Below are 15,795 nucleotides of genomic sequence, written 5' to 3'. Positions count from 1 at the left end.
AATACAATAACAATAATAGGAGACTGGAAACGAGAGTATTTATCCCGCATCCATTCTTCATATCTTCAGAAAAAATTGGATGCATAGAAATGGAAATTTTTGGTACAACAAGCCGCGATCTGATAGCTATAAATCTAAACAGAAATATTATATAGAAATATTATATAGATATAAATGAATCTCGATCCTGTAATCAAAGAAAGATAGCGAAAATTTTTCTTATCTTGTGACTTAGAAGAAATGGTTCTCTGTGAAGGAACGAAATGACAATTTATTCCTATAGAACAAGACGATTGAATTGGAAATATCGTCAAATTCTTACGGAGTCCAAAGAAATGAAAAGAAAAAAAGGGGGTCAACATGTTCCAATTTCATCTCTATTGAATTTGAATATCAGAATAGCGGATATGGTCATAATTCAATGTGTCAGGTCCACTTATTTTTCCTTTATTGATTTCTAATATTTACAATGGATTTCATTGGCCTAATTGAAAATAGGAATTTTGTTGATTAAACAGATGACTTATCATGATTCGTGATAACTAATATACTATAACTCATTAGATGATAATATTATACATTATAAAGTTGGTTACTTTTTTATTCATATTAAGCATATCGCTATTCTTCGTATGAATAGTACGACTAAAAAAACTTAAACAAAGCCCCTTGTCGGGTTTGAACCAAGGGCTTACGCGTTCCTGAGCGGGTCTGTACTATGTAAGGAAAATATGTCTTCTTATATAAGATATAAGAAGCCCAGTTACACATATACAGAAGTGCCTCGACAAAATGTCCATTTATATATAATAATTGCATTGTAGCGGGTAAAGTTTAGTGGTAAAAGTGTGTTTCGTTCTATTAACCCCCATAATATTTAAGGGGTCTTTCGGTTTGATTCATATTCCGATATAAAACTTTATTTCTTTTAAAGGATTAAATCCTTTACCTTTCAATGAAATATTCAAGGAAAATAGAAATTTTCGGGATTTTTATCCAAGGTCAATTAAAAACTGAAAACTTGGATTATGAAATTGCGAAACAAAATGAGAAAAATGGATCAATATGTCCAATTGAATGAGTATGAATAAATAATCCATGGATGAAAATAGACAAGTAGATTTCTAATTTCTAATCGTAACTAAATCTTCAATTTTTGTTTTGATTTGTAGCGAATAAATTGAAGCAAAATAGCTATTAAATAATGTCTTTAGTTTACTAGAGACATCGACATCTTTTTTTAGCTCGGTTGAAAGAAAACCATTTTCCTTAGGACCCTCTCAAATAGAAATAGAGAACGAAGTAACTAGAAAGGTTGTTATAACCGCCTTCTTCTAGAGGGATCATCTAGAAAGCGAGTCGTTTTGATTTGATGAATATATTCAAAAAAAAGCTAACATAGATGTTATGGGTATCCTTTTTTTTGTTTGTAAGATGGGTATCGTTTTTTGTAAGTTGGTTCACATCTTAAATCTAGCAATTTATCCATTTTCCATAAAGGAGCCGAATGAAACCAAAGTTTCATGTTCGGTTTTGAAATAGAGACGTTCAAAATGATGAATCGACGTCGACTATAACCCCTAGCCTTCCAAGCTAACGATGCGGGTTCGATTCCCGCTACCCGATCTATCTCCTTTTATATTTTTATATTTAGTCTATTATCTTACTATATTTATAATTTATCTTAAATACTCTAACTCTAATTAATACGTCATTCATGATTGAATATACAATTCAAAAAAATTTCTTACAAAAATCCTACTATATTCTTACTATATTCTTCTTTTTTTTTTCAAATCAAACATTAAAAGGATTAAAAGATCAGAAAAAATACCCAAAATAACAATGAAAGCGTCCATTGTCTAATGGATAGGGCAGAGGTCTTCTAAACCTTTAGTATAGGTTCAAATCCTATTGGACGCAATTTTTTTCCATATCTTTTTTTAGATTTCGAGATCAAAAAATCAATTTTGCATGATTTGAATCTGAAACGTTTGAGTACCCTTTTTATTTTATTGAAAAAATGGTTGAAAGGGTTGATCAATTTGTTTAGGCTGCTTCTTCCTGAAGTATAAAACGTTCCCTCTGTTCCTGAATAGCTTCTTTCAAAATGGCTTCCACTTCCTCGGTAAATGTCTTGGTAGATGATATTATTTCTTGAAAATGTGGTTTATTGGCTTTTAAGTAAGTACGTAACTCAACCTGAAATTTCCTTACCTGTCCAATTTCTAATGAATCGAGATAACCGTTTGTTCCGGTATAAATAGTAAGTATATGTTCTTCTACCGCGAGAGGGGCGGATTGGGATTGTTTAAGCAATTCACATAATCGTTGACCTCTTGCCAATTGATTCTGAGTAGCTTTATCGAGATCAGAAGCAAATTGTGCAAAAGCTTCTAATTCTGCGAATTGTGCCAGTTCAAGTTTTAATTTACCGGCTTCTTTTTTCATAGCTTTAATTTGAGTTGCAGACCCCACTCTGGAAACAGAGATACCCACATTAATAGCAGGTCGGATTCCAGCATTGAATAGGTCGGCAGATAAGAATATTTGTCCATCAGTAATTGAAATGACATTAGTAGGAATAGAAGCCGAAACGTCTCCCGATTGGGTTTCAACTATTGGTAAAGCGGTCATACTTCCTTCACGTAAAAGAGAACTTAATTTAGCATCTCTTTCTATGAATGTAAATAAAAAACATCTCCTGGATAAGCCTCGCGCCGGTCTTCGTAATAGAAGAGACATTTGACGATAAGCTTGCGCTTGTTTAGAGAGATCATCATAAATGATTAAAGTGTGTCGTTCACGATACATAAAATATTTAGCGAGAGCTGCTCCTGTATAAGGAGCGAGGTATTGTAATGTCGCAGGGGAATCCGCCGTTTCGGCTACCACAATAGTATATTCCACCGCGCCCCTTTCTTGGAAAGTAGTAACTACCAGAGCCACAGAAGATGCTTTTTGACCAATAGCTACATAAACGCATATTACATTTTGGCCTTGTTGATCTAGAATTGTATCTTTTGCTACTGTTGTTTTACCGGTCTGTCTATCCCCAATAATTAATTCTCGTTGACCACGTCCTATGGGAATCATTGAATCAATAGCAATAAGCCTTGTTTGAAGAGGCTCATATACAAAACATCGAGAAATAATCCCCGGAGCGGGTGATTCAATTAACCTATATTCAGAAGATGAAATTTCACCTCTACCATCAATAGGTTTAGCCAGGATGTTGATAACACGACCCAAATAGGCCTCACTCACTGGTATATGAGCAATTCTTCCTGTTGCTTTTACAGAACTCCCTTCTTGTATTAGCAAACCATCACCCATTAAAACAACACCAACATTAGTTGATTCCAAATTAAGAGCAATACCTATTGTACCTTCTTGAAATTCTACTAATTCACCCACCATTACTTCATCAAGACCGTGAATACGAGCAATACCATCACCTACTTGAAGTACGGTACCAGTATTTACAATCTTTACTTCTCTATTATATTGCTCAATACGTTCATAGATAATATTATTAATTTCGTCGGCTTGAATGGTTACCATGAGTATTTGTTAATTCTTTTTTGAAAAAAAAATCAATAAAAAAAATCAAAAATAATGCCTAAACTAAAGTAGAAGGACTAATCCGTTATTTGTTTAATCGCCGCCAAAATGCCAATATTGGCACTGATAGTACGTAAATGTAACTCGTTGTTTAAACAACTATTCAGAGTTCCTAGAGCTCCTTGTAAGGCTTGATGGAAAACCCGTTGTCGGACTTGATTACTGGCCTTTTGTTGTTCAAAATTGATAGTTTCATTTTTGTAATTTTCTAGCTGTTCCAAAGTCTTATAAGTTGAATCAATCAAATTCAATTTTTCTCGCTCTATTTCAGAGTATCCATTCACGCGAAGCTCATCTGCTTCTATTTCTACTTTCCGTAAGCGAGCCCGGGCTTTTTCCAGCTGTTCTATGGCCCCTTCGCACAATTCTTCTGAATTTCTAATAGTATTCAAGATTCTCTTTTTTCGATTATCTAATAAATCACTTATATCTTTCCATTCATTTCAAAAATTCCATGATCCCTACCCGAACCAAACATGAATCTTTCGATTCATCATTTGGCTCTCATTCTCAATATAAATTCCCATATTTTGATTGTTCATGTACTGAGCCTATCCTCTATTCTTTTGTCATATTCCAAAATGAAATCAAAATATCAAAAAGAATCACTAATCCAAGATCAAAATATTCGGACGACTCTTCTGACCAAACAAAAAATATGTAATTGTCAGCAAAGTTGTTTACTTTTTATAATCCAAGAAGTTTTTCTTACTTTATACACAATAAATAGGTCATCGATTCAACATTGGCTAAAAAACCCCCAATAAGTAGTTCAAATCATTTTATCGATATGAGTGTTTTATATTGATAAAATATTTATTTTGAAACCATCTGTAAATAAACATAGAGGTAGAAAGAATACCATGCTGCGTCTGGACTTCAAACAATTTAGCTTTAACCATGTTAATGGTCCCACATTATTGGTTGATAGAGAATCAAAGTGGATTTTCCAATAAATTTCGAAATGCTATAGTTCTTACATATGATTTCTGAATTGATTCACAAGTAATTCGCGAGATCATGCACTCTTCTTTCTTAGATATAACTGTTGGTGCATGATGTCAGTAGTTCAGTGTCTAGTGTCTATAATCGAGTCGTTTGGTTTTGAGTTTGTATGTAAGCGAAGTTGCTAACAAGTTCGCTGATATAGGCGAACTTGTTAGACAAGCGAAGTTAGTGACAACTTCGCCTGAACCTGCCATGCGAAGTTGTCGTGATTATATAAACTAGGTTACGGCTTAGATAGTTAATAGATCAGAGTTTATTCGTATTCGAGTCAGAGAGTTTTGTATCCGGTGATCATAGTATCACGTGCTTACGGTTGGAATACAACGTGTGTTTGGTTATCGTATCGTGTGTTAGCTCGTATTGTTTTCTATTCTCGTAAGGTCTTACGTAGGGATTCCGCACCTACGTAGAACGCGATATCTCGTGTAGATCCGGCTGGGAACCTACAATTGGTATCAAAGCATTTGCTCGATTGTGTGGTTCGGGATTATCACGCGGGTATAGAAATCGTTCCGTTCGACTATTCGCGGGACGAGTTTTCTGAGCTTTTGTGCTATACTCTCCTCCTACAATCTTAAACAACCCATAACACCTTCACAAACCTCGAAAAACCCAGAAATCTAATCTGCAGAAACTTCGTGTTCATCAGGCGAAGTTTCCGTCACTGTTAGTAGGGTTTCGGCGAAGATATAAGGTTAAGCGAAGTTATCCACAACTTCGCCTACCTCTTCAAGTTCGCTTACCTCAAGCGAAGTTACCCACAACTTCACCTACCTCCCAAGTTCGCTCAACTTAAGCGAAGTTATTCTCAAGTTCGCCAATCAGGCGAATTTAAGAAAGTGAGCGAAGTTACAAATTCACGCGAAGTTAAGTTTTAAGCGAAGTTATCCACAACTTCGCCTACAGTGCTGTTTGAAAATAAATTTTTGATTTTCGGATTTCTTTGAGTTTTGAGAAAGATGTCTTCGATAAACATTACTGAACTGGTAAAGATGGAAGTAGAAGCAGGTTCGGCTACAAAGGCACCTAAGATGCTTAAGAAAACTGATTATGTAGCGTGGAAAGATCGTTTTGAACAATATGTCAAGTATCAAGATGCCAAGATGTGGGTGTGCATACAAGATGGTTACATTCCACCTACTGCTGAGTATGAGGGTCGTGATCAAATCAAGAAATACAAAGAGATGGAAGAAGAGGAGAAGAAAATGTATGAGGCAGAAAGCAAAGCTCATGCAGCAATTACAATGGCTCTTCCACAAGAGATACTTCACACCTTCCGATAGTATAAAACTGCTAGAGAGCTTTGGGAAGCACTTGAGAACCGGTTTGAGGGCAATGTGGGAATCCGTGCATCGAAAATTAAACTTCTAAAAACCCAATTCTCGGTCTTCAAGTATCTGAAAAATGAATCACTAGATGATATCATCACTAGATATTATCATCTGATGACTGAACTCAACAACTATTCAATTGCTTACAAAGAAGATGAGAAAGTTGAAAAGCTTCTTGATGCTCTCCCACCGAAATGGGAGATGTATACTGTGTTGATGAGAGAAGATAAAGACTTTGCTGACTATGACCTGGAGACAGCAGTTAACAAGCTAAGAACGTTTGAACTGAACATGGTACGAAAGGAGACACCTACCGATCAGGTTCAAGATCCGGGTATGTATGGTGCAAAGGTTAACTCTGGATCAAGTTCGAAAACTGAATCATCTGCTTATTACTCTAAGGGAGAGTCAGGCGCGAGCTCAAAACATGAGGGACATGTATCTCTCAACATGAACGGTGATGTGTGCTATGTAGCTGGAGGGTCAAATGCTTCTTAACCTCAAGCGACCAAGAGTAGTTATTCCCCAAGTGTTTCAAACAACAACTACTCGAAGATGCCCATGAGTGTCAAATCTGCTGAACAGCAGTTTGCTCTCTATGCATCTTTTATTGCTTCGTATGAGAACTACATTCAGGGTAAGATCGTTGATCCTGCAGTTTTGGATGAAGACTATGACCAGATCGATGCTGATGATCTGGAGGAGATGGATCTGCAGTGGCAGATGGCTATGATTGTCAGAAGGGTGAAGAGGTTCATGAAGAAGACTGGCAGGAAGTTTGTCGGTGAGAGGCCAGGGTTTGATAAGTCGAAGGTACGCTGTTACAACTGTCAGCAGAATAGCCACTTTGCATAAGAATGCAAAAATGAACGTGTAGAACGCAGTCAAAACATATCTACACAGCAGAGTGGTAGTGGTAATGACTATAGAGCCATGATTTCCAGACAGAACGAGGAGTATAACTGGAATTTGCATGTTGAAGAAGTATTTGAACAGGCCAACTTGGCAAACATCGAAAATGCAGATAGTGAGAAGGGAACTGGCGAAAATGAAGCGTACATGGCAGATGTAGCAGACCAGCTCTCCAAGGTAAGTACCGAACTCCCTTGTACTAAGTGTGAACAGCTGTCTGAAAAACTAACAACTCTAACTGATCAGTTTGTTAGTTTGGATGCGCAATATAAAACTTTAAAAGAAGATCATCATTTCACTAAAGCTAGAGAAAATAGTTACAAAGTAAAAATTAAAGCTGTGAAACAGATATTAAAAGTCTTAAAGCAAAGCTTGCTGAAAAAATTAAAGTGATTGATCTTAGCTATGAAGTTCTAGAAGAGAAAACCAAACTAATAGCTGAAAGCGAAAAACAGATAGCTGATCACCAGGTAAAAGTGGTGGAACTTAACAGGAAACTGGAGCAATTCAGAAATTCCTCCGCTATACTTGATCACCTCGTTAGTGATCAAGGTTCCCCAAAAAGGGGAGGAATTGGTTATCATGAAGTTCCACCACCTTTCAATCATAATTACACTTATGACCATAGTAATCAGAAATCCGTCGATGTTGACTATGGTCAGACAGTTCCGGTTAAAGTAACGATTAAAGAACCAGAATTTAGTAAGCCTGTTGCAAGTGTTAAGATTTCTGCTCCGAGTCCTGTCTCATCTAACTCGGACAAGTCTTCTAAGTCGAGTGAGACAAAACAAGAGGAAGTGTTACCAAAAAGTGGAGAAAAAAATAAAACACCTGAAAAGAAGTCTCCACTAAACCCGTATGTCCCACCATACGTGAGACAAACGGGCAGTAATACAGCCTCAACATCTAAGACAACTTTTGATAAGAAAGTTGAAAACAGGTGTTGTTTTAGATGTAATCAACAAGGACATCTTGTTGCTGATTGTCCTCTGAAGCAGAGATTCAGAGGTGAGCCTTCGAGAACTGAGAATAGAACTAACGATAATGTTACAACTGAAAACCCATCAAAATTCAGAAATTGGTCTAATTCAGGTTTTCAAAGAAAAGGATCTCAGTTTTTCACTGCTAACAACCAAACCTTAAGTAATAATTCTTTTAATTCACGAAGGTTTGGATGGCCTCATAGTCAATCCATAAGAAGGTATCCTGTTAGGACTCACAGAAATTATTATGATACTAACTTTGGACAGCCAAGGTACGGAATGTATCGACCCAAGACCAATCGGTCTTGGGTCCCCAGATTTTAATCATCTGCTTTAATCGTGTAGGAACGGTTGAACAGGGCTGCCAACAATCAATGGGTTGTGGATAGCGGCTGTTCCCGGAACATGACGGGTAACAAGAATTTGTTACACGACTTGAAACCTGTTCAAGGAGGAAGGGTAAGTTTCGCAGGAGAGAGCGGTGGAAGGATTACAGGAATAGGGACGGTGTCGAATGGAAAGATGACTTTGGAGAAAGTAAACTTTGTTGAAGAACTGAAGCACAATCTGCTGAGTGTTTCGCAGATTTGTGACAAAGACTACACCGTACATTTTACAAAGAATGAAGCGATTGTGTTGTATCCTGGTTTTAAGATACCAGAAGATTGGATTGTTATTTAGGCTCCAAGAGTGAAGAATACGTATATCATGGATATGAGATCGACTGAGATGGCCACAGAAGAATCGTGTCTTCTGTCAAAAGCGACTGAATCGGAGTCCGAGTTGTGGCATAGGAGAATGGGACACATTCATCTTCGGAAAATGAACTACCTTGTCAAAAATGGGCTTGTGCTGGTTGTTCCCTTGAAGAATTTCAACTTTGAAGACAAATGTTTATCATGCAAAAAGGGAAAGCAACACAAGAAATCCCATCTCACCAAGAAGGTCAATTCAATTGTCAGTACCCTAGAATTACTTCACATGGATCTCTTCGGTCCCGTGAATGTAAGAAGTCTAGGAGGAACATCTTACTGCTTGGTGATCACTGATGATTTCTCACGATATTCCTGGGTATATTTCCTGAAGTCAAAGGATGAAACAGTGCAGATGGTAAAGAATTTGATTACCAAGGTGGAGAATATCATGGGGAAACAAGTTAAATTCATCAGGAGTGACAATGAAACTGAGTTCAAGAACTACGAGATGGAGATCTTCTGCTTACAGAAGGGGATAGAACACCAATACAGCGCACCGTATACACCGCAACAAAATGGAGTGGCTGAGAGGAAGAACAGAACTTTAATTGAAGGAGCCAGAACCATGTTGGCTGATTCGAAACTTCCCGTGGTGTTCAGGGCTGAAGCTGTTGCAACAGCCTGTTATATCCTTAATAGAGTGTTAACTGTTAAAAGATTAAATAAAACCAGTTATGAACTTATGCATGGGAGAAAGCCAAACTTGAGTGGTCTTGAACCATTCGGGTCCCCATGTTCGATATTAAAGACCAATTCTAAATTTGGTGAAGTAGCCGACGAAGGAATCTTAGTCGGATACGTTGTTAGGACTCCCAACAGAGGGGTCTTTAATACATCGAACAGCAAGGTTGAGGTGGTGTGTAACACCGATATCACAAGTTACAAAACACCAAAACCAAGCTCGGGACCCGCTGGGGTTTTCGACTATGATAGACTCTTTAAATCTTTTTACATACCTTATCTGGATTTTGCAGAAGTTGAGGAAAGAATTGCTACGAAGATGATATGCGATGAGGAAGACACTTTGGTGCAACGACCACAGTATGATGAATTTCAGCCTTCCTCGTCAAATACTGTCAATACCCCTGCTGCCTCTACTGAAGAGGAATTCATCAATCCGTTTCACTCTCAACATCAATCACCCATTGATGAGCTATCTTCGAACTTGGAAGATAATCTGAATGTCAGCTCGGTTCCGACTACGAGAATTCACAAAGATCATCCTTTGGAGAATGTGATAGGTGATCTGTCCGCCGGTGTACAAACAAGACAAAGCTTGAATGAGCACACCTGTGTTTACACAAGCATTAAAGAATCAGGCATAATCAACGAGTGCTTGTACACCTGCTTTATCAGCCAGATTGAACCAAAGAACTATCAAATGGCTCTTAAGGACAGCTCGTGGGTCGAAGCCATGCAAGAAGAGTTAGCTCAGTTTAAGAAAATGGAAGTATGGAACTTGGTTGCAAAACCAAGAAATGTGCATGCGATTGGCACAAAATGGGTCTTCAAATGTAAGAGAGATGAGAAAGGGATTGTTATCAGGAACAAGGCGAGGCTGGTTGTTAAAGGCTTTAATCAACAAGAGGGGATTGATTACAATGAGGTGTTTGCTCCTGTAGCAAGATTGGAAGCCATTCGGCTGTTTTTGGCATTTGCTGCTCATAAGGAGATGAAGGTTTTTCAGTTGGATGTGAAGAGTGCATTCCTAAACGGTAAAGTCGATGAGGTTGTGTATGTTGAGCAACCTCCAGGTTTTCCTGACCCTGACTTTCCCGATCACGTGTACAAGCTAAGTAAAGCGCTGTATGGACTACATCAGGCACCTCGTGCCTGGTATTCAACCTTATCAGATTACTTGCTTGAGAATGAGTTTGAAAGAGGTAAAATTGATAGCACATTGTTCTTCAAGAGAAAGGGTAGCGACTTTCTACTGGTGCAAGTCTACGTGGACGACATTATCTTTGCTGCATCAAAGGTCGCCATGTGTCAGGAGTTTGAGGCCGTCATGAAGAAGAGATTTGAAATGAGTGCTATGGGTGAACTAACTTTCTTTTTAGGATTGCAGGTTGATCAGAAGAAAGACGGGATGTTCATTCATCAAACGAAGTATGTCCATGATGTTCTCAAACGCTTCAAGATGGAGGGCAGCACTCCATATGATACTCCAGTCTGCGTCAATCACAAATTGGGTGCTGATTCAGACAACGATGCAGATGTGGACCCAACCCAATATCGGGCTATTATAGGTTCTTTAATGTACTTAACTGCTTCTAGGCCTGATATAATGTTTGCAGTTTGTCTTTGTGCACGCTTTCAGGCAAACCCAAAAGAATCTCATTTGAAGGGTGCGAAGAGGATACTGCGGTATCTCAAAGGCAAGCCGAAGCTGGGGTTGTGGTACTCGAGAGGAGGAGACTTGGAGCTAGTCGCTTACACAGATTCTGATTATGGAGGGTGCAATCAGAGTCGGAAGTCTACAACTGGTGGATGTCAGTTTCTTGGTGGCAGACTAGTGTCGTGGCAATGCAAGAAGCAGACCTCAGTCGCAATTTCAACCTGTGAAGTAGAATACATGGCAGCATCCAACTGCTGCCCCCAGGTTCTTTGGATTCAACAACAGTTGCGCGATTATGGTCTGAATTTCTCACTCACTCCTATTTGCATTGATAACACTGCTGCTATCTCAGCAACTAACAATCCCGTGAAGCACAGTAAAACTAAACATATTGACATACGTCATCATTTTATACGGGATTGTGCTGAGAAGAAGCTGATTGAGCTCGAAAAGGTTGACACGTTAGATAATTTCGCTGACTTGTTCACGAAAGCGTTTGACAAAACTAGATTTCAAAACCTTGTTGAGCTAAATGGGATGATCAATCCCGAGTAACCAAGTCATATGTTTGTGGTCAAAAAAAAAAAAAAAAAAAAAAAAAAAAAAAAAAAACGTCACTATCGCTTAGAATTATGTCGGTTGCCTCAGTTTGAAGGACATGTCTTCGGATATGTTTGGTCCTCATTCCTACTTGTAGAATATGAGGATAGCCATTAACCAGATGACTGAAAGTGACCGGGGCGGTTTATGATGAGTTTTTCATTCTTTCGCTGAAAATTAGTCGATCATACTTAGTTAGAAGGACACATACTAGTATGTGGTCGGTCCAGCTGATCCATTGGATCTTCGGGATAGCCGTTTCCCTGAAGACTTTGAGTTGGTCGGGGCGATTGATGTTAAAATTTTTTCTTTTCGGGAGATGAAATTATTTTTCAAGTCTACTACTTCGTAAGAAGTACCTTTACTATGTTTAACAGAAAATTGATCTAACCTTGGAAAATGATAGATATATTGATTCTGTGTGCTTAACTAGTGAAGTTATTAGGCCTAAAAGACTTTAGGACAGTCATTGTATGTCATGGTAGCTTTTTATGGTGCGTAAAAGTAGAAGTGATACTAACTAAATCTACTCGATTTATGTGGAAACTCCTTAAGAGTTGTGCATGTCCTCATACATATCTTTCCGAATGATAGGCAGAAAAGCGATTACCCAGTCATACACGAGCCCGTGAGTGTTCTGATTCCCGTGAAGATAGCGTGTCAAGACGCTGCAGTGATCCAGATTCGGGACTTGTAGTTATTTTCTACTTGAAGTTGTGTATATACATGTTACATTAAAAAAAATAATAATAATAAATAAAAAATAAAAAAAATTCTAGAGTTCATAATGATAATGATTATCAATCAAGACACAAGAAGCTGAACATGAAGCAGAGTCTAAGATCGAAGAGTAATTACTACTTAATCAGACACTATGGGTCGAGGTCAATTCGGGGTGACTTGGGGAAAGCCAAATACGCCTTGAGAATAGATAGGAGGCATCATAATCTCTGAGTTGTTGCCCACATAAGTTTTGAGCTTAATTGAACCTAACTCGTATCACAGAAACGATGAAAACCATTTTAAGTAGATTACCTGCTTACAACCTGTTTCTTTATGTCATAATACAGCTGAACACAGATATGTGTGACAGTCACGAAATTAGTATGATTCCTGTTCGGATCTTTTCTAAAACATGGTAGTCCCTGTCGAGACTGAAATTTGATCCCGTGTACTTTAATTTTTCAAATTCTTGTTAATTTTGTAATTGTTTGATTTTATACCTGGTTACTTGGTCTTGATCTTATCATTTAACGCTTTAAAGGATGTTTTAAAAACTTTATTGAAAATTGTTAAAAGTATAGGGGTTTGTTTTGTAAATACAGGCGAACTTGTTTATAACTTCGCCTGGAATAGGCGAAGTTATCGATAACTTCGCCTGTACTAACTTTGACCCTATATAAAGGAATTTAAAGGTCAAACAGTTTCATTATTTCAAAATATCAGCGAACTTATCCTCTGAAACTTAAGCGAAGTTATCGATCTGTTTTTATCGATCTTCTGTGTTTTTGTTACTTCGATTCTAATCAGATTAAAGGTGTGTAGGGTTTATAGTATCGTATAATCAATGTTTTTGAGGTTGATCATCGGTCGTTTCGACTCGATTATCGACCTCGTCTTTCGAAACCTTAAACACCCGATTTCAAACTTGTTTTTACGTGATAGTAAACTACTTGAACGTCTAAAACTTCATAAAATCATGTATTTCGGAGTCCTCGATCTCCGAAATCATCATCTACACGTCGTTCAAAATCTATAACTGTTGCCGATTCAAATTCGGCGAAGTTACAGTTTAGGCGAAGTTATCCGTAACTTCGCCTGAGGTTTAACTTCGCCTGATTATTGATTTTGAAACAGTTTATGAGGCGATGTTGTGATTAGGCGAAGTTATCCGTAACTTCGCCTGGACCATTTTACTTAACTATTTTCAGACGAAGTTCAATTTGAAGGGAAGTTGTTTCCCAACTTCGCCTCACCTTTAACTTCGCCTATACAGTATTGATCACAACTTCGCTCATGGTAACAGGCAAACTTGTGATTCGCTTTGACGTTTATCTAACTTAACCTGTTTGTTGCAGATATGGCTGCTGTTGCTGGAGCAGGTGGTGCAGGCGGTGATGACGGAGGTGATCACCAGAGACAGTTCTTCCCGGGTCACAACATGTACATAACATTAGACCCGGAGGCGAGCGGAGTTGATGATTTCCGCGAAATCATCACATTCCTTTTACGCTCGAGGCTATTCCACGCAATTACAACAACTCTGCCAATATCCTTGCCCAATATTGAGGATTTCTGGCAGACAGTGGAATACGACTGTAGAGTCGAGCCCCCGGTGATGCGCGCAACCGTCAACAATCATATTGTTCAGTTCTCTTCTGAACAAATCCGGGCGGCTTTACGATTTGGGAATGAGTCAAGGGATGATCCAACAGAGTTTGTAGCTCCTTTCCGTGATGGAGCGTTTTTACGAATGGGATACTCTGGTCCCTTGGGGGATACGCAGAGGAGGAAAGGCTTTTTACTTGACCAGTGGCGCTTTCTCATGCATGTTATGATCGTTTGCATGTCAGGGAGAAAGGCGGGCACTGATGGCATGGGCGCGACCATGCAGTCAGCGATGACTGCCCTGACTTACAACAAGCGATTCAGCTTTAGTCAGATGGTCTTTTATGAGATTGATCGTCAAAGAAGAGCGATGGCGCGTGAGCGATTCATCATGTATCCAAGATTCCTACAAATGATCTTGAATCATGTTGCTCCAACGCTTCCTCAACGCCGTCCGATCCGATACGTTGAGAGTGTGAACAAACGGATCTTCGCCCAATGTAGATCCTCCAGTGCGAGGAGCAAACCTGAGCTTCGTCCTCGACATACTCCACTCTTTGGGTACTTGATCAACCTGGGGTATGTGCCTGCTCGAGGGGACGAGTTTAGGGACCCGGCACCACAACAGGCAGGAGCACCTCAAGCTATACCTGCTGCTCATGTTGTGTCACTGGAGGAGAACGTGGACCTTGATGCAGAATTTGGTGGTCAAGGCTTCTTTGATATGAATCGGGTGGATCCAGAGGAGAACGTACAGGTCCCGGTTGAACGTGCTTCGACTGTGAATGTTACTAGGGCAGCTACAACGGTGGCTGGCTCTGATTCTGATGATGAAGTGGCAGAGGCCAGAAGGATTATGGTGACTCGAGAAAGACTATATGGGAAAAGAAAGAGAACAGATGATGATAGCGAGTCTGATTATGAGGAAGAGGTACAACAGTTGATCCGGAGGTCAAGAAGGGAACGGATAGGTGCAGGATCAGGAGCTGGTGAGAGCTCTAGGGTGGTACGTTTCACTCCACCAGCACTATCCGGTATGACAATGGTTCCCTCATCCCTACATGTTACAAGGCCAAGCGCTACGGGTGTTCCCGTGGTGGCTACCTCGTCTACTTTTGGCCTCCCACCCACTACTTTCCAACTTTCGACTCCTGAGATCGTTTCATTGCCGCCTCCGACCGTTACTCCATCGGAAGTCGTGGCACAATTTATACAGTTGACTGTTGTGGCCACTGCAGGGCTATCGGTGACGATACCATCTGCGGTTACGTCTATTTCTACTTCTGAGGTCCCGGTGACATCGGAAATCCCTCCTCAGTACACTCAAGATTTATCGCATATGAGGTTCGATTTCGATGCAACCCTATCAGACTCAGAACGAATAGCAGCACTGGAACGGGTCGTGGCAGAGCAGTCAAGGATTAATCTTATCCATACCCAGGCTATTCAGCGCCTAGTTACAGAGAATCAGATGCAGTCGTCCCTCCTGGTACAACATGGAAAAATCATAGATGCTTTCAAGGAGTTCTTGGCATCTCAGGGGGAGACGAGCTGTAAAGGCGACGAGTTGAGGACCAAGAGACGAAATGATAGAGACGATGATCCCAATGCATCGAAAGATGCAGGTGGTGAGTTGCCAAGAACTGATCAAGCTCTTGGAACTTCCACAACTCAGGGGGAGTGGACATCTGCAGCTGGTGGTGATGATGTGGTGGTGGTTGACGTAGAGGAGATGGATGATGTTTTGGTTGGTGATGATGATGATGTACTACCGAGTGATGTGATAGAGAAGATTGGTGAAGAGATTGTGATGGATACAGAGATAGAAGAGGGAGAGATAGTAGAGGAGAATGTGGAGCAAGAGATACCGCAAGTCGAGAACGTAGATATGAGTCAACAGATTGGGAATGATGAGT

General features: G+C 39.5%; 1 pseudogene across 1 annotated transcript in view; it reads right to left on the bottom strand.

The window, feature by feature from the left end:
- Nucleotides 1-1,858: 1,858 nt before the first annotated feature.
- The window catches only part of LOC143625240 (ATP synthase subunit alpha, chloroplastic pseudogene), a 195,981-nt pseudogene continuing 182,044 nt past the window's right edge, over nt 1,859-15,795 (bottom strand). The window contains exon 3 of the transcript XR_013152243.1: nt 1,859-4,054. The product of XR_013152243.1 is annotated as an ATP synthase subunit alpha, chloroplastic pseudogene (transcript). The remainder of the gene's footprint in view (nt 4,055-15,795) is intronic.

The sequence above is a fragment of the Bidens hawaiensis genome, unplaced genomic scaffold, assembly GCF_021521415.1.
Source record: "Bidens hawaiensis isolate Kalapana, Puna unplaced genomic scaffold, B.hawaiensis_p1.1 tig00004021_1, whole genome shotgun sequence".
NCBI classification, from domain to species: Eukaryota; Viridiplantae; Streptophyta; class Magnoliopsida; order Asterales; family Asteraceae; genus Bidens; species Bidens hawaiensis.
The sequence above is the reverse complement of the archived record's forward strand: the minus strand, read 5'-3'. Positions and strand labels throughout refer to the sequence as shown.